General features: G+C 34.2%; 1 pseudogene; it reads right to left on the bottom strand.

The window, feature by feature from the left end:
• Positions 1-19,982: 19,982 nt before the first annotated feature.
• On the bottom strand, positions 19,983-21,774 carry LOC149226710 (expansin-A2 pseudogene; annotated as a pseudogene).

The raw sequence follows: 21,774 nt of genomic DNA, 5'->3' as shown, positions 1-21,774 counted from the left end.
CGATGGGGGTTCCACTAGTGGGGGTACCCTGGTTGGTACCTAGGTTACCACCCTGGTTTCCTGCACCCGCGTTGGTGCCTGACATGGTGGAAATACAGGGTTAATATGATGAGGAATCAAAGGAGGAACTGGATGAATCAGTAGAATCAGAATCAGAATGATGACTCGATGAAGGACTGGGAGGATGAACTCTAACTCGACGGGGAGGAGTAATATGTCCTAACAGGAACTAAGGGTGAAGACCTCGAATTCGACGCGACAAATGCCTAGGGGGCACAATGATGTCAAGACAATAATGATCTAAGAACTAAAGGGTGATGATAGGAATAAAAGAGCAACAAACAACAAGCAAACACCTAGTGCAGTGGTGCCAAGTGTAAAATAACTATTTTAATGATGTTACTCTAATACAAGCAAACACGTCCTATCAAATAAAAAGACCTCTAGCCTATAGGTGATCTAAATCCTCAAACAATACTAGATCTATTGTTTCAGATGGCCTTCCAAAGAATTTCTTACTTAATGGAATCTAATCCCTACAAACAGAGTTGTCTAGAGAAAGGTGGTGTAGAGAACCAATTGCTTCCCACAACTAGTCCTATAGGGTGTTTTCCTAATATTGGTCACTAGGGTTACCTTCGTCCCATGGGGTTGGTCGAGTTTTGATCTTATTGGTAGTCATCCAATGCACAGGATTCCCTGCCATGGGTTGGGTAGCCCCGAGGAGAATTGCTCGCACGATGACCTAGCCTAACCCCCTATGAATCGAGTTTTTGACGCACTTCGACTTTGGACCATGGGATGGTGAAGGATTTTAAGCTCCCTAATATGTCAACTTCTATGTCTCAATGAAAGCGATTCTGACGCACTCCGGCTTTGGACCGTGGGATGGTGAAGGATTTTAAGCTCCCTAATATGTCAACTTCTATGTCTCAATGAAAGCGATCAATGGGTGTTATTGGAAGCATATCCCACTACTCTTACACCTACATTACAAATATTGTTTGCCCCTGGTGCCCAAGTGGTCTTAATCTATGTGTGTTGATTTATTAAGGTGTAATGTTTCAAGTCTTGGCTTGGCGGTGTTAACCAAGCTCACGTTCTCTTAGGGTGTGAGTGTGTGAAAATAATGTGTCAAGTGGATGAGTTAATTAAGCATGTTTCATGATGCCATGTGTTGTTGAAAGTAAAATGTTGAAATACTGTAAATAAATATGAAAATGACATAAAATAAACAGCCAATCAAGCACACAAAACCCCACCCACAAGGGCTACTAAGCAGCTAAGCAAGAGAGGGAAAACAAGCTACTCAAAGACACATAAAAGGCCTAAATGATCTAATGTTAAGGGACTGAGATCTAGAGGCACTAATCCGTTGTAAATGGTGCAGACAAACAACAAAAATCACGTGAAAAATGTTGCAAAGGATAGGAGTGAATATCTAAAACCTAGGATGCTCAAGGGGATCCTAAGGGGGGAAGACAAACCCAAACTCTAAAGGGAGAAAAGGTAAAAGAAACCTATCCAAAAGAGATGAAAAGTAATGGATCAGACTCTGAAAATCAGTGGTTGAAAATGCTAAAAACCTTAGACTCCTCACTCAACAAATCTCTTCCTAACAATGTGGAGGTGTACTCTAAACCCTAGGGGGGGTTTTCCTTTCTCAAAGACAAATCAACTAAACTTGGGCCTAAGGGAGACTGAAAATAGAGGTGAAGTACCCAAACCAGTCTGCAGACAACACTCTCAGCAATTTTGAAAAAATTTCAGAAAAATACCAAAACGCAGGTACTGACCTAGAACAGTGGAAAACACAGTTTTTGGGCCAAATAGTGTGCTCTGGAACGTAGATCAGGGGCTAAAAAGTGTGTTTTTCTCCTAAGACTCTTGGTTGGTAGATCTCGCACAGATTTTGTCGTCTCCTACTCGGCTGGTACTTGTGACCTACAAAAAGAACCAGAAAACCACAAGAATCTGAAAATTTGACAAAAAAGAGTATAATACTATAAATAGAAATTTAAAGGCTAAAAATAGCTGTAAAAAACCCTGAAATTTTCTAAAACTTCAGTCACCCAAGAATGTTGTTATTACACCAGTGGATTCGCCATTTGTTGACGACAAATGTAACTAAAGGCCTAGTGGAGTCGTCATTTGTTAGTGTGAAATTTCTTGGAAGGTGTACCAAAAATACTTCACTTAAGTCACTAGGTGACAAGTGACCCTAACAACAAGTTGATGGCTGCTTGCGATTCAGATCTGCAATAAAAATGGAAAACCTGCAACAAAAGTATAAACGATCCAGAATAGAAAGCAGTAGTAAAAATATCCAATGCAATAACCCAAATGGAAAGACTTTAATTGAATAAATTATTTATTAAAAACACCTGGTGAAGGAGATCTACAAATGGGTTTGTAAGTCCCCATCCGTGGGATGGGTCCTTTGATGTCCTTGATGCTTCAAAAAACAATCTTCTCTCTTAATATGTGAAAAACCCAAACAAAATGTGGAGAACTCAAATGGGAGCTCAAAAGAAAAAAGATGATAATGGTGACAATGATTATGATCATGGTGAAGAATGAATGAAAATTCCTCATATTTATAACAAAGTATTGAGTTAATCTCGAAAATGGAGAATAATAAAATAATATTAGCCAAATCAAGATCTAACCGCTTGGAATACTTTATTATATGTATTGGAGAAGGAAAAAACCTTTAAAATGGTTAAAATTCTCTATTTAGAAATGATTAACAAATAAAATGATTTAATAATTATTTCACGAGAATTAAGAATGATGTGAAATTGAAATAATTATTAAATAGTGATTTAACAATTATTTAAATAACAGAAATAAGGAAAATTAAATAAATAGTGATTTATTTAATTATTCCTAAGGGATTTAGTCAAATGTGACAAGGAATAATTATTTAAATAATGATTTAATAATTATTCCTAGAGAAAATTAAATAAATAATGATTTATCTAATTATTCACATGGGTTTTTTAATTTAAATCAAAAAATAATTTAATAAAAGTGGTTTACTAAATTATTTTCCATAGTGAAAGTGATTTTACTATGGTAAAATTAAATCTACATGGTGTATTTTGATCCACCTAGTTAGAAATGGCTAGGTGATCATTTTTTGGTGATAACAAATGCATTCCTAAGGGCCAGAATTGTGGAATATCTTTTTCATCATCCTCTGTGCAAGGACCACACTATTTATGAAAAATCCCTTTGAGAATGGAGGATCTCAGGTGAATATTAGCAGTGGTATCCTACCCCAACAAGAATAATAAATCAATGTTATGTGTCACATTTTTTCCAGGCCATCTAATTTAAATAATGTCTACACCTTCATTTAGGTTGTCGTATAAGTGTATTTTAAACCCACTGCACAATTGTTGAAATGTTCATAAATCGACATACCCGTCTTTAGTATTTGCTTACAACATTGACTTATCATGGCCATTAACGTGAACAACAAAATGACACACTTCCTCCAAAAGATTTTAACAATTTTTTATTGGATTTGTTATAAAATTGATTAAAAAAAATCTAGAAAACAATCGAAAGTAGAAAAGTAAAGGACACTATGATCTTTGGAGAAAATTAATAAAAAATATATATATCCCAAAAAATAAAGTGGAGTGAGATGGTATCCCTTCTTAATAACATAATTATAACATAATATTTTAAACTGCTACAAATTTTAATTTTAATTTTAGAGTTATTAACATAAAATGAATATTTTAAGTGTATGAAAAAGAGGTGCCATATTTCAAACATTATACTATTAATAATAAATTAAAACTAATGTAATTTTACATTTAAAAAAAAAATCAAAAATTCTATTTTCAAGGATTCAAAATAAATTTTAATAAAACTTGATTTATCTAAAAGCATGGACTGTACACCATTGAAAATAATGGGATAACTAGGAAAGGAGAAAGTCCTTCCACTCCATGCGATACTTTCTCTCATATAAACACATTGCTAGTGACGTGTCATAGCAAGAAAAAAGAGATGATGAAAATATATTCACATACAATTGCAAATGCAATGTATTTTATATTTTTTTAAATAAATTGTATGTATTTTTATATTAATCTATATTTTTATATTTTTTATTTTGTTGATTGAATATAATTTATAGGTATAAAATGCCACCTCTTGGTCATCCAAAAAAGGATCGAAAACAAATTTCACTCACTGATGCAGTTGGTATCTTTCAATGCTCTAATCAACCACACATTTATTAAAATGAAGGATGTGATAATCTAGATGAGGACCATGAATCAGATAGTGCAAAACTTTGACATCTAAGAGTTCCAAAAGAGCATTCAGTTCCAAATAGAAGACTTGATTTCCATGGGCTTATGCTGTAAAATATTGTAATGATGTTGAAAGGATAAAATGTTCATGTTGTGCAAAATTTAAAAGAAAAACTCCATTTGCTAAAGATGGAAATGCAACTCTTCAAGTTAGTGGTTTAAATATTCATGCAACGTCAGAGGCTCATAAATTTGTTTTGCAACTTTTAGTGGGAGAAAGAAAACACAGTATTTTTCCCATCACAAAACATGTAGAACTAATGGTTGATGCTTATAAAGAGAGAATTTTATCAACTATTAAAAACAAATATTTTTTTGTCATACATGATTTAACTATGGAAGTATATAAGTCAATCTATGACTTGAATAGGTATAAGAACACTGCTCACATGCCTCTAACAAAAAAATAATCAACATATACAACATCTAGAAAGCAGTTTTTACAAGCTACTACAAATACAACATCTAGAAAATAGTTTTTACAAGCTGCTAATGAGGTATATTGGTAAAAAATAAAAAATGATATTTTCAAAAACCCATATTACTTAATTTTAGTTGATGAAAGCATTGATCAGATTATGGTGCAACATTTGATTATTTATATTACATATTTGACAAACGAAGAAAGAGGTACATATGCTACAAAATTCATACATTTGCTACAAATTAGGGATGAAGCATCACAATCTATGTATGATGTTGTGACATCTCTTTTAGCAAAAATGAATCTATCCATGGCAAAGTTAGTTGGATTTGGATCTAATGGAGCATCATTCATGAGGGGTATTCGTAACGATTTACCTACTAAGCTTCATCGACATGCCCCTCATTTATTAAATATCCAATATATAACTCATCGAGAAGCATTAACAACAAATGATGTTTCATCTTATTTTTGAAGAGTTGCAAGCTATTGATATGTTTGCAAACAAGGTCTATTCAACTCTTCAAGTTAGTGGTTTAAATATCCATGCAACGTCAGAGGCTCATAAATTTGTTTTGCAACTTTTAGTGGGAGAAAGAAAACAAAGTATTTTTCCCATCACAAAACATGTAGAACTAATGGTTGATGCTTATAAAGAGAGAATTTTATCAATTATTAAAAACAAATATTTTTTTGTCATACATGATTTAACTATGGAAGTATATAAGTCAATCTATGACTTGAATAGGTATAAGAACACTGCTCACATGCCTCTAACAAAAAAATAATCAACATATACAACATCTAGAAAGCAGTTTTTACAAGCTACTACAAATACAACATCTAGAAAATAGTTTTTACAAGCTGCTAATGAGGTATATTGGTAAAAAATAAAAAATGATATCTTCAAAAACCCATATTACTTAATTTTAGTTGATGAAAGCATTGATCAGATTATGGTGCAACATTTGATTATTTATATTACATATTTGACAAACGAAGGAAAAGGTACATATGCTACAAAATTCATACACTTGCTACAAATTAGGGATGGAGCATCACAATCTATGTATGATGTTGTGACACCTCTTTTAGCAAAAATGAATCTATCCATGGCAAAGTTAGTTGGATTTGGATCTAATGGAGCATCATTCATGAGGGGTATTCGTAACGGTTTACCTACTAAGCTTCATCGACATGCCCCTCATTTATTAAATATCCAATGTATAACTCATCGAGAAGCATTAACAACAAATGATGTTTCATCTTATTTTTGAAGAGTTGCAAGCTATTGATATGTTTGCAAACAAGGTCTATTCATGGTTAGAGAAATCTTCTAAAAGACATGAAGAATTGAAAAAGCTAATGGATTCATTTCAAATCACAAGGCTGCAAGTGTTACAACTTCATAATATTATATCACTTTCTAGAGGCAAAGTCATGGAAAGACTCGTTAGGCTCATGCCTGCTTTCTTAAGAGACTGAGAGTTAATGGAGAAAAAAATGTATGAGATGGCTATAATATTTCAAGTTAATTTTTTCATCTATTTACATGCAGATGTGCTTATTGAGTTAAATAAATCGAATCAAAAGTCTCAAGAGGATCATGTTGACATTACACCTATTGGAACGATTTTGGATATCAGTATTAGCTTACTTCACAAACGATTTCTAAGAGACACATTTGGGGTAGGTGCAATGCACACATCAACTTTTTTAAGTAAAACACAACAAGGAACTCTTGAGTTTGCATATTGCACAGGTATGGTACATGTATATGCATTTAGGTTTGAAGGTTATCGAAGTTACAAAGATCAGGGACATTAGATGATTGCATTATGTTGGGAAAATGTTTTGTAATGAAAGTGACTGACTCTCTAAATGCAAGGTTCGCAAATTTACCCATTTTTAATGCAACAAAGTTTTTCTAGTCCTTGTAATTATTATGAGGATATAGTTGTTAAAGACTCTCAAATAAGAAGATGACTAACAAAGTTTATGTGAGAAATTTAATGTTGGAAACTTGGCTATTGTGGACAATGTTAAATGAATGGCTGAAATGAATGAATTCATTTGTAGTATGTATAATAGCAATTGTCCCTAAAGGTGAAAAGATACACTGAAGGAATAGAACATGCCTATGATGTTACTGCGAAAAATGTTGCAGGAAAGGAAAGATAACAACCTAAAGGGTGGAGGATGGAGGGGAGGAAATGTGTTCAGGCTTGCAATAGTCTCACACTAGTGTCGATGTCTGTCTGACAGATATTGCTCGAACCACCGTTCCTAGCTAAATCATCTTTTTCCAATCATACCACTATGTCAAAATCTTATATACATATTATATCCAAGCTATAACATGTAGGGTAATGAGGAGAAACATTATCATAGCTCCTAGTAGGCACTGGTGCACAAAAAATGTAATTGCACATAGGAAATGACTAAAGTTAGTGTGTGTTGATAATGAGATTAAATAAAGTGCATATTTCACTCAAGTGACCTTCAAATTCTAGGATATTCTGCAATCGACATAAAGAAGGGGGTTTGTTTTAGAATTTTAGCTATCTCCTTTTAAAAATTTTAAATTAATTGGGAGCCATTAATTCCAGTTTTAAATTTAAATTTAAATTTTGCCTAGCAAATATTTGTTGGAATTGTAAATTGATGTGGTATAGTTTACACAATCCAAGTGTCCAAGTGAACTTTCAAGGCATTGTTTCCATTTATGCATTCAAAAATACAATTTTAAAAATGAAAAGTTACACATGCTATATGCATATATAGAACCAATATATATCCATTTTGGAAAGGATTAAATCTTTTGAGGTGCATACTTTTTTTTTAAAGTTTTGCACTCTAAAAGAGGTTCATAAATCAAGAGAATTGATCCTACCCTTGGTAAAATTGTGGTTAAAGGAAAAATACTATATTGAAGAGTTTAATCCCACTCATAATCATCAACAAAAAACGTACATAGGTGCCAATATTTCTTGAAGAGTCAAAATTCTTGTTGCTTAGCTAAGCACTAATTCTCATCAATTCCATTATGAATCAAGGCGCTGGAAAAGGCCAAAAGAACTATGGGAGGAAAGAGTGTGTATTTTTTGCTCTTCCGGAAAAGTGGAAATAAAATAAAAATAAAAAAACATTTTAGAATGTGAGGCCTTCAAAGACAACAGGAAAAATTATGCAGATATTATGGCAGCTAACTATTAGGGTAATCTATTCAGCGAGGGGTTTGTCGAGAAGCTGCGAGCGTTTATTGCGAGGCGTCACAGGAAAATGGTCGAATACAAGAACAAGATGGAGAAGCAATCTATCCCATAGGCTATCTTTAGCCTCGTAGACATTAAAATAATTTCTTTCTTTCTTTTTTTCTCATCTTTCCAGAAGTACGTACAAGTGCCTTTACAAAACTCATGCAAGTCCCACAAAAACGAGTGACCATGTAAGTTAACCATAGTTAAGAAGCCTTTTTGTCAAGGATGGTCATTCCTAAACAAAAAAATACCCAACAACGTCTCAAGTTGAACACGATTTAAGGTGGGACTTTATCATAATTAGTTAAAGCAATTTTGTGTGGGAGTTATCTTAACAATGCCCAAAGCCGGAATTTTGATACAAACTTGACAAAAAAATTAGATATTTTTTGTTGTATAAAAAAAATTGGTTAGGTTATGATCTAGCTATAAATTGGTTGAAAAAAATCAAAATTAAGTCCGTTTAATTTTTCAATTAAACATTTTACCTCATTCTACCTAAAAATCCCCTAAGCACCTAAAGGAAATATTTAAAAATATATAATTTAATGTAAATCTTATCATATTTATTAATATGCTAGCATCAAGAATAGTGTAAAAAGTCATGCCGAAAATGACTTGTTTAAATCAAATTTAATTTAAGGTGTTTGTTCCTGTATAGGGAAGCACTACATCATAGGTATCATGGATTTTGAACATGAAGCTCCATAATCACATCCTAAAAATGAATATATTTAGTTTTTATTTATGATATATAAATAAATATTCGATTGCACATTACACGAATTAGAATCAACCTATGTAAAACCCTTGTACCTTTCCTAGTTCCAAGATGAAGATAATTCATTATATTTTAATAAAATAAGAACTCTTTTCTTGTAAAAGTTTTTATGACTTTGGTAATTGATCTGTTGCATGAGCCTACTTATTTATATTTTATTTTCAATGTCATATTATAGTGATGCATATTTATTTCTTATTTCTTAGTAATTTAAATATGTGATATAATTTGTCCACGGGGTCTTGGATGATATATTGGACATGATGAAGATGTAGTCATGCCAAGTTTACAAAAAAAAAAAATATATGTGATATAATTGTAAAAAGTAGGGTTATCAAACTTTTATTAATACAAAGATTTAAATGTGATTTTTTTTAATAATGTTAATTAAAAGTGAATTTGATTAACTAGAAACTTTTTATAAATAACTTAAAAAGTAATTATATTTAAAAAATAAAATAATTATAATATATATTTTTTAAATGGAAATATTTAATTTAAATGAAAGTGAGTTATTTAATTGATGTGATAATTTTTCCATCACTTGAATGTTAACATTGTTAATAATTTTGTTATTTTGTTTTACTTTTCTTTAATAATGAGTGAGTAAACATTTTCCCATTTTTTATTTGAAACAATAAGTAAACACTCCTCACTCTTGATTTGAAAGAGTACATTCTAAGTATATGATATGCATTTATAGTTTGGAAATTTTTCACATTATTGAATTGTTTATTTTACATATATTTGTTTTGTATGTGGAATGGAGAAATTATAAATTTCAATTTCATATTAATAAAGTATAAATATAAAGGAGAGAAATTTAATATATATATATATATATATATATAACAACGATTAAGAGTATGTGTTTCTTTGGTAAAATGTTACAGGTGCAAATTAAAATATATATACTTTTATAAGCTTTAAGTGAAAAAATCTCATATATCAATTTAATATCTAATTTAGCCATAATCTTAAAATTAAATTATCATTATTATTATTATTCTTTTTCAAAAACATTAAAAATAAATAAATAACAAACTTAAGTTTAATTTATATATTAAAAATTAAATAACTACAATACTAATAAAAATTCCTGACAATGCATTTGTCCATTTCTTTATTTACGTCCTATATTTTTTGTTATTATAAATTTTAGAGGTTAAATGATCAGGTGCTCAGAATTATGCTCAAAAATCAAAGTCCTAAGAATGATGTGGAACCTAAACGACCGCATAGTGCTCGCCGTCCTGAATCCAATGCAGCTCGTTTCACGTGAAACAAACACTATATGCTCCCAAAAACATGTTCTGTCCTGTTTTTTCAAACAGGGAAATTTTGCAAAATTGGGCAGCCTAGTGAGCAGTCTGTACTGCTGACGTGGCGCTGACTGTGCAGACTGAGTTAAAAGGTTGACTAGTCAACGAATCTCCTTCAGCGAATGAGAAGATGACAAGTGTCATCATCGTACAGGTTGAATTGGCGGTTTTTTATTAGTTGCAGGGTATTGGCTTGACCAATCAGGGGGACATGTGGCCCAGTCAAGGACTGCCACGTGTCCTCCTGAGGGCCTATTAAAATTATGGATGAGGGATGGAGGGATCGACAAGTTTCGAATAAGTGACCTTCGGGCTCATAACACAATGTCGTTACTAATACACCAAGCGATGGTTCTTAACCTTATATGGTGGCACATATTATTTAAACTGTAATGCTAGAGAGTTTGGGAGGTGGGTGCAGACTTTAAGAACCCTATGTGAACACCCCACCACCGACGGTCATGCTAATCGCCAGATCTAGCAGTCTCCAAACCGTCATTCAAAATGCGCAATGTGACCACCCGTGTGGCATTTAATTTAACTGTCGAAGTCCGCCACCATCTCCAAACCGCCACCCTAACCACCTACAATGTGACCACTGTGTTAACATTTAATGTAACCGCTGGTGGGTTTAGTGGGTCAGTTACCAGCCCAACAAATCCACTCGAAATTTGGCGGATTTGTCGCTCAGATAGCGGAATTTCGGGCAAAAATGTGGGTTTGTTATTGGATTTTGGGCAATTTGAGGAGCGAATAGTGGGAAAACTAGGAGAGATCATAACTTCTCTAGTTTTCGACCAAATTGGGTGCAGAAAGAGGCTAGGTAGCCATTTTTTGACATTCTGGACTCATTGGAGCATGTTTCAGAAGCATTTGAGCATTGTAAACACGTCTTGTTATAAATTTGAGCATAATAGAGAAGCCCAAGCCATTGGAAGCTAGACCAAGGAGGCATAGCCCAGGAGGGTTGAACTTCTTCATCGTGTTCCTATTGTGATGTGTTTTTGGTGATGTTCTATACATTTATATGTTGCTATTCAATTTCTATTTTATGTTAAAATTTCTCATAAAATTAACATAAAAACTCATTTTCACTTGTAAAACTCATGAATCCTTAAGCACATGAGTAGCATTTTGTTTATAATCTGAGGAGGATCTTAGTACAACAAAACTAATATTCTTAATCAGATCATTTTGGTATCAAATCCAAAGGTTTGCTTTGTGCAAAAAGGATTTAATTGTTTGCAAGTTTATGTCATGCTTACAAGGTTAAAGCTCAAAAGAGGAGAAGGGGAGCTGGTTGGAAGCCCTGAAGTTGGGTCAAGGGGAAGGAGAATAAGGTTGCCATAATCTCCAACACCAGTTCATCCTCAAGTTGCAATTGAGACTCCAATGAGAATGTCTCATGAAGGAGAACCTAAAAACATGATAGAAGATGAGAAGGTCTTTAGGAAGACTTTCTTTGATATGACAGAGATGGTAAAGGTCCTCTATGACAAAAGGAATATCAGGTTGAAGGGTGAAAGCTCCAAACCTCCCAAAGGAGAAGGTTCTTCAGGAGGAGGTAATGGAAATGGAGGTAAACCTCCACCCTCTCCACCATCTTCTTCTTCACAAGCATCTTCACCCTCTTCCACTAACACAACCCTTACTCATACTCATCAACATACCTCAAAAGGAATTGGTAAGTCACCCTTACTAAAATTTGATGTTAAATTTGTGATGCCCATGTGTAATAGTGAAGTGAATGTAGAGAAGCTTGACAATTGGATTCATTAGTTGGAGGTCTATTGCAGAATTCAAAAACTTCAAGAGGATGACATAAAGATTCAGTTAGCTTCCTTGAATGGAAGGTGCAACACTAGTATGGTGGGAATCAAAGACATAAGAGGAGATAAAAAACACAATAAGATCTCAATTTCTTGGTCTGATTTCATTGTTGTAATTAAAAGACAATTCTACCCTCTAGCTTATATGCAAAAAGCCATCATGAATTGGTTGAACTTTAGACAACTTAAAGGTCAAAATGTGCAAGATTGCACCCAAGAATTCATAAAAAAGGTCTTTAATGTTAGCTGTAGATTTGCAATCACAAGACACGTTGTTGAAGTACACAAGGGGTTTACACAGTTACCTTAAGCATATTATCTTAATGTTTAATCCCAATAATCTAGATGATGTGTGTGTGCAAGCCACTCGTCTTGAGGCAAGAGGGAAAAACACTCCAGAAGAAGGTAGTAAAAAGCCATTTAAGAGTAAAGGAAAAGAAAAGGGTTTCAAAGGGAAGGGAAAGAAAAATGTATATATCAAGAAGGAAGGAGAGAAATTAACATGCAAACATTGTTCCAAAGAGGGTCATGATGAAGCTCATTGTTGGAAGCTTCATCCCAAAATGAAACCAACAAAATTCAACAAGGGAAAACAAAAGACAATTGCAACCAATCAATAGGATTTGGGATCTGATTCGGGTGATGAAACTAAAATTACAGCCACGAGTATGAAAGGAAAGTAAACATTGCTAGCACTAGTACTTCAAATTCACACAATGAAACTCCAAATGAAAAGAAGAGGATATAACTTTTTCACATAAGGGTGATCTCAAAGCATAGCAAAATTTATACACTTTTCGACTGTGGCTCTCAAGCCAATCTTATCTCTGAAAACATTGTCAAAAGTTTAAACTTGGAAACCATTCCACATCATAAACCATATCCACTTGGATGGGTGTGTGACAATGCATAATTACAGGTTACTAGAAAGTGTAAATTGAAATTCGCCATTGCTGCAAATTTCATAGATGAAGTGGAGCTTGATGTTGTGCCATTAAACATATGTGGCATAGTTTTGGGCAACCCGTACCTCTATGACAGAAAAGATATCTTCCATAAACATGAAAACAAATACCATTTGTTCAAAGATGGAGTAGAATATATTGTGAGAGCTCATAACAAGAAACTAAATATTTCACTTGTTAATGCGGGGCAGCCGAAAAGACTAGTGAATTCAAGTAAGAATTTTGTGCTTCTAATGACCAAACCCAAGAATGATGTTGATAATGAGGCTGTTAAAGGTCGTGATTCAAAATTGAAATCTGAATTGGTTGATGTAGTTAACCAATATGATGAGATGTTAAGGAACCAAAATGATTACCTCCCAAGAGAGGAATCCAACATGAGATATAATTGCAACAAGATTGTCCTCTTCCTAACATTAGCATGTACAAGATGTGAGTGATGGAAAGTGTAGAAATTAAGAAGCAAATTCAAGAGTTGTTGGATAAAGGGATCATCAGGCCATCTTTTTCACCATGTGATTCACCTGTTGTCTTAGTGCCAAAGCAGGATGGAACATGGCACATTTGTGTGGAATTTCATGCATTGAACAAAATTAAGGTAAAAACCGTTACCCACTGCCTAGAATAGATGATTTACTTGATCAATTGAAAGATGAAAAGTATTTTACTAAGTTGGACTTAAGGAGTGGCTACCATCAAATTAGAATTGTTGAAGGAGACATTTGGAAGACAACATTCAAAACAAAAAAAGGTTTGTTTGAATGGCTAGTTATCCTTTTGGTTTATGTAATGCTCCTGCTACTTCATACATGTGATGGATGATGTGCTGAGGCCATTTCTTGATGAGTTTGTTATAGTCTACTTAGATGACATCTTAATTTTCAGTAAATCTCGTGATGAACATGTTATGCATGTGAGAAAAGTACTTGATGTCTTGAAGAAAGAACAATTGTATCTTAATATGTCATCGTGTGAGTTTGAAAAATCTTCTTTAATTTACTTGGGTCATAGAGGCATACGAATTTTGTCCTTGTCCCTTTTGCGCTGAACCTTTATGGGTATTTATAGTGGTTATGCCCATATATGCAAGCCGACATAAACTTATGAATCGTCGTGACTCTTCTACTGAGCCGACGTTACTTCCATCTATTTAATTTAATGTATTTTCTAGCCGACTTGAACATCCCTTGTTTTGCTTGCAGACTTTGGTAGGCTTGCTTTTGACGGCGCTGATAATAGTTTTTGTTGGTAGTCCGCCTCGGTTGATGGGCTATGTTTGTGTGGATGATTTCCCATTCCTCCTTACGTCCTTCATGGGTCTGATGCCTGATGTCCCTTCGATTGGTTATCGTCATTTTCAATTAAGGCAAACTTCTTCGTACTCCTGCACCACTTCTTCCGTTAACTTAAGTCTTGTCTCGATTGTTGGAGGAGGTGAGTTGAAAATAGATCCCTCCAAGGTTGATGTCATTTTGAATTGGATAAGGCCCAAGACAGTTACTAAGGTAAGAAGCTTTTTGGGACCAACCCAATATTGGAGGAAATTCATTGCTAACTTTTCTTCTCTCGCAAATCCTTTGCATGAATTAACAAGTGTGAAAAAGGTTTTTCAGTGGGGAGGAAACCAACAAAAGGCCTTTGATGCATTGAAGGAAAAGATCAATTTGGCTCTAGTACTTGCACTTCCAAACTTGAGACAATCATTTAAGATTCAGGCTAATGCTAGTGACTACGCCATGGGTGTAGTCCTCATGCAACATGGTAAGCCTTATTGTTTTCATTCGAAAACTTTAATGGTGCGATGATTAAGTATCCAACATATGACAAGGAATTGTATGCATTGGTGCAAAGTGTGAAAAAGTGGAAATGTTACTTGATGGGTAAGGAAACAATTATTCACACTCATCATCAACCATTGCAATACTTTCAATCTCAATCAAAGTTGCAACAATCAAGGCACTTCTGCTGGATGGGTTTTTTTTCAACAATTCCACTTGGTAATAAAATATAAGAAAGGTATCTACAATTAAGTTGTCGATATGCTTTCTAGGCCTATTGTTAGTGCAACTACTTTACTCAAGCATAATTATGTTTTGCATGAAAGTTATATTGAGCAATATGCATTAGACAATGAATTTCAAGATGTTTATGCAAGCTTGAGTCAAGGTAACCAAGTAGAGGAATTGGATTATCATTTGCATGATAAATTGTTGTACCATTTTGGCAAGCTTTGCATTCCACAAGGAGAAAGAGTCAACATTACAAGAGAGGCACATACTTCTCTTATTGTTGGTCATTTCGGTGTAAGTAAGACGGTGGCACATCTATAGAGGTATTGTTATTGGCCTCATATGCTTGAAAGTGTGTCACGTTTTATTAAAGGATGTTCATTATGTGCAGTCAGTAAGCCTAGCAATAGGAAGTTAGGATTGTACACACCACTTCCGGTTCCTTCACAACTATGGGAGAGTGTTTCTATGGATTTTGTAGGAGGTCTTCCATTGTCAAAAATAGGTCATGATTATTTGTATGTAGTTGTGGATAGGTTCAACAAAATGTGTATTTTGATGCCATGTAAAAAGCAAGTTATAGCTGAACAAACTGCTCAATTATTCTTTTAGAATGTAAGGGTGCATTTTGGATTGCCCACATCCACTGTTAGTGATCGAAAATCTTGTTTTGTTGGGAATTTTTGGTCAACCTTGTGGGAATTCATGGACACCAAATTTAAAAGGGGTACATCATTTCATCTGCAAACAGATGGTCAAACAGAGGTGGTGAATGACAATGATACATCTTCTTCGTGGGTATTGTAGCAAGCATCCTAAGTTGTGGGATGAACAATTGCACTATATTCAACATTCTTACAACCAGGCCAAGCACTCTTCAACTCAATCATTGCCATTTGAGGCATGTTTGGGATACTTGCATAAGTCTCCTTTGGATTTCATTTTTGGGAAAGATGTTGCTATTGATGGTCATAGTGACATATACAAAGCAAGAAGGTTCATTGAACAAATCCAATTGGTACACCAAAGAGTTCAAGAACAACTTGAAAAGAGCCAAGGCAAGCACAAAGCAAGGCACAACAAGCATCGTGTAGATCACAAGTTCCAAGTCGGTGATGAAGTTTGGCTTCACATTAGCAAAGAGAGGCTCCAATGAGAAGGTAAAAAGCTAAAACCAATTAGATATGGTCCATTCAGAATTTTGGAAAAGATTGGTAACAATGCCTTCAAGTTAGATTTGCCTTCATACATGCAAATTTACTCTGTTGTTAATGTTGAGAACTTAAGGTTGTATGAGCCTCCTTTGATTGAAGATCAAGGAGAGAATGTTCAAATTCCATCTATTGAAGACTTTTCTCCAAAATTCCTTGATGAGCTTCAACAAGACACTATACTTGACAGAAGAACAAGGACATCAAAAAGAGGAAGTGTCGACTACCTTCGAGTCGGGATCAAGGGAACAAATCCTTCAAAATACAAATGGATCGAGATTGGAAAGGTGAGGGAACTATACCCTCACCTTTTGGACAACTGAAAGTGATCTTTTGGGGTCCAAAAGGCTTCCAGTGGGGAGGAATGATAAGGTGCTCAGAATTATGCTAAAAAATAAAAGTCGTCAAAATGATGTGGAACCTGAACAACCGTATAATGCTCGTCATCCTAAATCCGGCACAACTCGTTTCGCATGAAACAGACACTGTATGCTCCCAGAAACACGTTCTGTTCGTTTTCTCAAACAAGTAAATTTTGCAAAATTGGGCAGCTCAGTCAGCAGTCCGTACTGCTAACTGTGCAGGCTGAGTTGGCAAGTTGAATGGTCAATGGATCTCCTTCAACGAATGAGGAGGTGACAAGTGTCATCACCGTACAGGTCGAATTGGCGGTTTTTTATTTGTTGCAGCATATTAGCTCGGCCAATCAGGAGGTGACAGGTGGCCCAGTCAGAGACCGCCACGTGTCCTCCTAAGGGCCTATTAAAATTATGGGTGAGGTCCGGAGGGGTCGGAAAGGTTCAAACACGCAACCTCCAGGCTCATAACATAGTGCCGTTACCAATACACCAAGCGATGGTTCTTAACATTATATGGTGGCGCATATTATTTAAACTTTAATGCACAAAGCTTGGGAGGTGGGCGCGGACTTTAACTACCCCAGGTGAACACCCCGCCATTGATGGCCACGCAACTACTAGATCAAACAGTCTCCAAACCGCCATTCAAAACGCGCAATGTGACCAGCGATGTGGCATTTAATTTAACTGCTAGAGTCCACCACCATCTCTAACCACTACCCTAACCACCTGCAATGTGACCACGATATTAACATTTAATGTAATCGCTGGCAGGTTTAGTGGGCTAGTTATCAGTCCGACAAATCCGCCCGAGATTTGGTGGATTTGTCGCTCACATAGCAGATTGTTGGGCAAAAATGTGGGTTTGTTACTGGATTTTGGGTAATTTGAGGAGCAAATAGTGGGAAAACTAGGAGAGGTTATAACTTTTCCAATTTTCGACCAAATTGGGTGTAGAAAGAGGCTAGGTAGCCATTTTTGGACATTCTAGACTCATTGGAGTAGGTTTCATAAGCATTTGAGGATTGTAAACACATATTTTTATACATTTGAGCATAATAGAAAGGCCCAAGCCATTGGAAGTTGGACCAAGGAGACGTAGCCCAAGAGGGGTGAACTCCTTCATCACGTTCCTATTGTGATGTGTTTTTGGTGATGTTATGTACATTTATATGTAGATGTTCAGTTTCTATTTTATGTTAAAATTGCTCATAAAATTAACATAAAAAATCATTTTCACTTGCAAAACTCATGAATCCTTAAGCACACGAATAACGTTTTGTTTATAATCTGAGAAGGATCTTAGCACAACAAAACTAATATTCTTAATCAGATCATTAAATCCTTACCATCCACCTAATAATTATTGATAATTAATTTAAAATTCCGAAAACCCATTCCAAAATATACACGCTTAACTAAACAATTAAATTTTAAAATTAATGAAAATTTTATATCATGTAATAAAATGTCTATTTTTTAAAAATATATTAATTTAATTTAATAATTAAGATATGTTTAATTTAAATTAACAAAACAATATATTAAAAACTTTTTGAATTTAAATTTAAATTAAAACTTTTAAAATAAACCAAGAATCTAAAAACATTAATTTATAATATATCAAAAATTTAAATCACAATAAAACTCTAATTAAAAAAAAAAACAACTGCATGTGTCTAAAGTATTAGACCACTACCCATAAAATGTCTCCAAGCTCACTGAATGTTAAAACTAATAATTTTCTTCATTTAAGGTAAAAGTTGCCTCTCTATTACTTAAGTCACATTGATGGTAAAAGTTGCCTCTCCATTACTTAAGTCACATTGATTGTCAGCGAGGCAACATCTAAGGTTTCACTTACCCACGATTCTTTCTCATGATATCCCACGTCAACGTTTCATATTCCTTCACTTTTTCAAACCACATGTTGTCACTTCTCACCTAAAATATTTTGACACTTATATATTTCAAAATTTGTAATTAATTAAATTCAAATACATAATACATAATACTGTGGATAATGTTGCATTATCCAAAACTTGTGACATGCAACTCACTTGGTCGACATCGATTCTATTGCCAAACAATTATAAGTGGAGTTAAATGTCTTTGCTAGGAACTTATGTTAAATGTCATGGGATTAAAATAAACTGTCGAAGCCATGATGGAAGGAGCTTGTCAGCCCTCGTAGGAAACCTTGACATGCATCGAGTTTGGCCTTGTATCATTCAGATAAATTGTATAAGTAACCTTGCCAGGCATCAAGTTCAACCTTCTATCATCCAAAAAGAGTGTGAGTGACTTTGCCAGGCATCCAACTCGGCCTTTCCTCATCCAGATAAATTGTAAGTGGTCATAAACATAATGAATAGAGAAGAGCAGTGGGCAATGGACAATCAAAGACTTGAAAAGTTGTGTTGTCATGTTGGAAAAGTTTGTGAATGTTGTAATGAAAGCTTACTGTATTTGGTAATGAAAAATTAAAAGAGCATCCTTCAGCTAATAAACCATTGGGCTCTTATGCAATTTGTAGTGAAGGCAATGGTTAGTGTTCCTGTTATTTCACCATTTTTACCATAGAAGTTTCAAATTTAGTGGCATACATATCCTCATGTAGTTGTAATATAAATTTTCAATATAATAAAACATTGTGTTGCTATGTAATGTGTGGTGAAGGCCATGGTTGGCATATTTGTCAGTACATTTTATCATGTATATATTCGTATTATTTTACTATTTTTTTATTATCTCAAAGTTCCAATTTTAACTTTGGTGATGTTGCCATTTCATCCACCATTGTTGGAGGTGTGTCCGCATACACATAATTTCATAAATAATTGGTAAAAACACTTTATAAAACTCAGAAAAACCATAAAAATATTGGAAAAACAAATAATGAAAGATTACTATAATACTTAAGTTAACACTTAGGGAAAAAATACATAAAGATTTAAGAAACTTCACTTGGGTGTGGTTTAAGTGGTTTGGAGAAAGAGTATCATCCGTTTTTCTTATTATAACCTTTTTAAACCTTCCAGAAATGTCAATATTTTGGCCAAAGTATCTCCAATGCCAATTATCCAATATTTTGATCTTATTAATTTCACAACCTTTGACACTATCTATTTTTCCAACGTGGGGTACAATCATTCTCAGTATCAAAGAAGCTTCGTTAACCATTTTGTATGGCCACCATAAATAAAACTCCTGAACACCAATTATGTCCATGCAGTGAAAAACAAAACAACGCTTTCAAATTTAATCTCAGGTCAAAAAGAGAACCAACCCATTCACCACTTCCTCGACTTGCTTAAAATTATTATGGTCACATATTCACAAAACAAACTACATAATTTGTCTGTATTGGCCTGCCTAAAACCATTCAGGTCATACAAAGACAAAACATACAACATAATTTGTATATTTATTTACTGATTGTACTTTAGAGTAGGCAACTTGAGGTGATGATGATGAAATGAGATTATTCAAAATTGATTTCCTTCAAAGGTGTGGCCGCACTGTTAGTCAGGAGGAGCTACTTTAGGGAAATGACCATGTTTCCATCACTGGTGGTGACACTGAAGGAGAGACTTTGGCCAACTCACTAAGAATTGCATGTCTGCCAATTCTAGCCCCAATTCCGCACCAATGTTTCCCACAGGTAGGAGTTGGAGGGTTTAACTGATACAGAGATAACGTCGTCCGCTCTTCCAACATTGGTCACCATCAGCATTATGAAGTAACCTTGTCTGTTTATTGTGAATCAGATTCCTCCACTCTTCACACAATACACCCTGCGATGCAACACAATGCATTTCAAATATATATATAACCTTGGATTTTTTATTCCCCTTTTCTTATAGCTATATATATTCATACCTCTTAAAATTTATGGAATCAATATAAAAAATACGAATATATATATATGTGTGTGTGTGTGTGTGTGTTAAAAATAAAAATTATATTCAAAACTTTGATGTGATATATATATTTTTCAATTAAATTGATGTTGATATATATTTTTTCAATTAAGTTGATGTGAAGTAGGTGCTAATCTCAATGAGTTTAACTCAAACTTAATTTCAATATTGAAAGGAATACTAATCCATTCAAGTTTGAATGGAAGAACCATTTGTCTACCTAAAATCTTACCTATTTACAAAATGTTATTATCAAGACTATAGGATTTGTCCCTTTACGAAATGTTCACCTCCAAAATGGTATTATCAAAATTGTACAAACTACCCACATGCAAAATGCTATTATGAAGATTATGGGAAGCTTGAATTTTCAAGGAAATCATTCAAATGAAGCCCATCCCATCCCCAATTCCTTTTATAAAATATAAACCAATAACATCATGAAAACTAAAACCCATACAAACTCTCTAATTTACAAGTCATTGATAAAACTTTCAATCATAATTAAAGAATTGATAAAGCTTTCATCTTAATTATCTTTAAAACATGAAACTTTGACATGTAATTATTATTTTTATTATAATGTAGCGTACATGTACGATACCCGCTTTGGTCTGGGCTATCTGCTCAAAAGCTAGCATGGCCATGTTGAAGTGGCTCAGAGGTGGGTTGCACCACCCATCATTGTCATTGGGTTCAACATAGTTTGGTGGGCAGAAATTGGTGGCCGTGACAATGGCAAAAGTGCCTGGGAGGCACCACTGTGGATCCACCTTCATCCGACATCGAATCTCTTAGCACCCTTCACAGCTCAACCCGTCATTGAACAATGCAGTACTTAGAGCGATAATGTTCATTCTATATCCTTGGCTGTATAAATTTCCATATCCATAGGCTCCTCCTGCAATAATACACTATGTAAAATCTCTTTCATTCCTAATAATAATTAAAAAAATAATTAAGATAAATTCATTTGAATCAAATATAAATGGATAACAAGAAATGGATGTAGTCCATTTATTTATTGCCGACATCAATACATGATACTATTCCAGAGATGAAGCAGAGATTAACCCTGTTCCACCTAAAATTAATAACCTTGTTCAACCAAAAATTAAAGAAGAAACATTCTCTGCGCCCAAATTTATAGATAGCGGCAAAAATGTTCGCACCTAAATAGTTACAAATAACCACAAATTACCCAGAGCTGGATATGTTCGGGATCTGCAACTGTAAGCCTTCACTTCTCTGCACTATTGATTCCTTTGCTACACAACATATTCCCTCATGCGTGCAACAATATTCTTGGCTAAGCCACACTTCAAGTGTACCACATGTTATTTATAAGATCACCCAT

This window comes from Pinus tabuliformis, chromosome J, assembly GCF_031772625.1.
Source record: "Pinus tabuliformis cultivar Carrire ecotype Pingquan chromosome J, CPIR1, whole genome shotgun sequence".
Lineage (NCBI taxonomy): Eukaryota > Viridiplantae > Streptophyta > Pinopsida > Pinales > Pinaceae > Pinus > Pinus tabuliformis.
The sequence above is the reverse complement of the archived record's forward strand: the minus strand, read 5'-3'. Positions and strand labels throughout refer to the sequence as shown.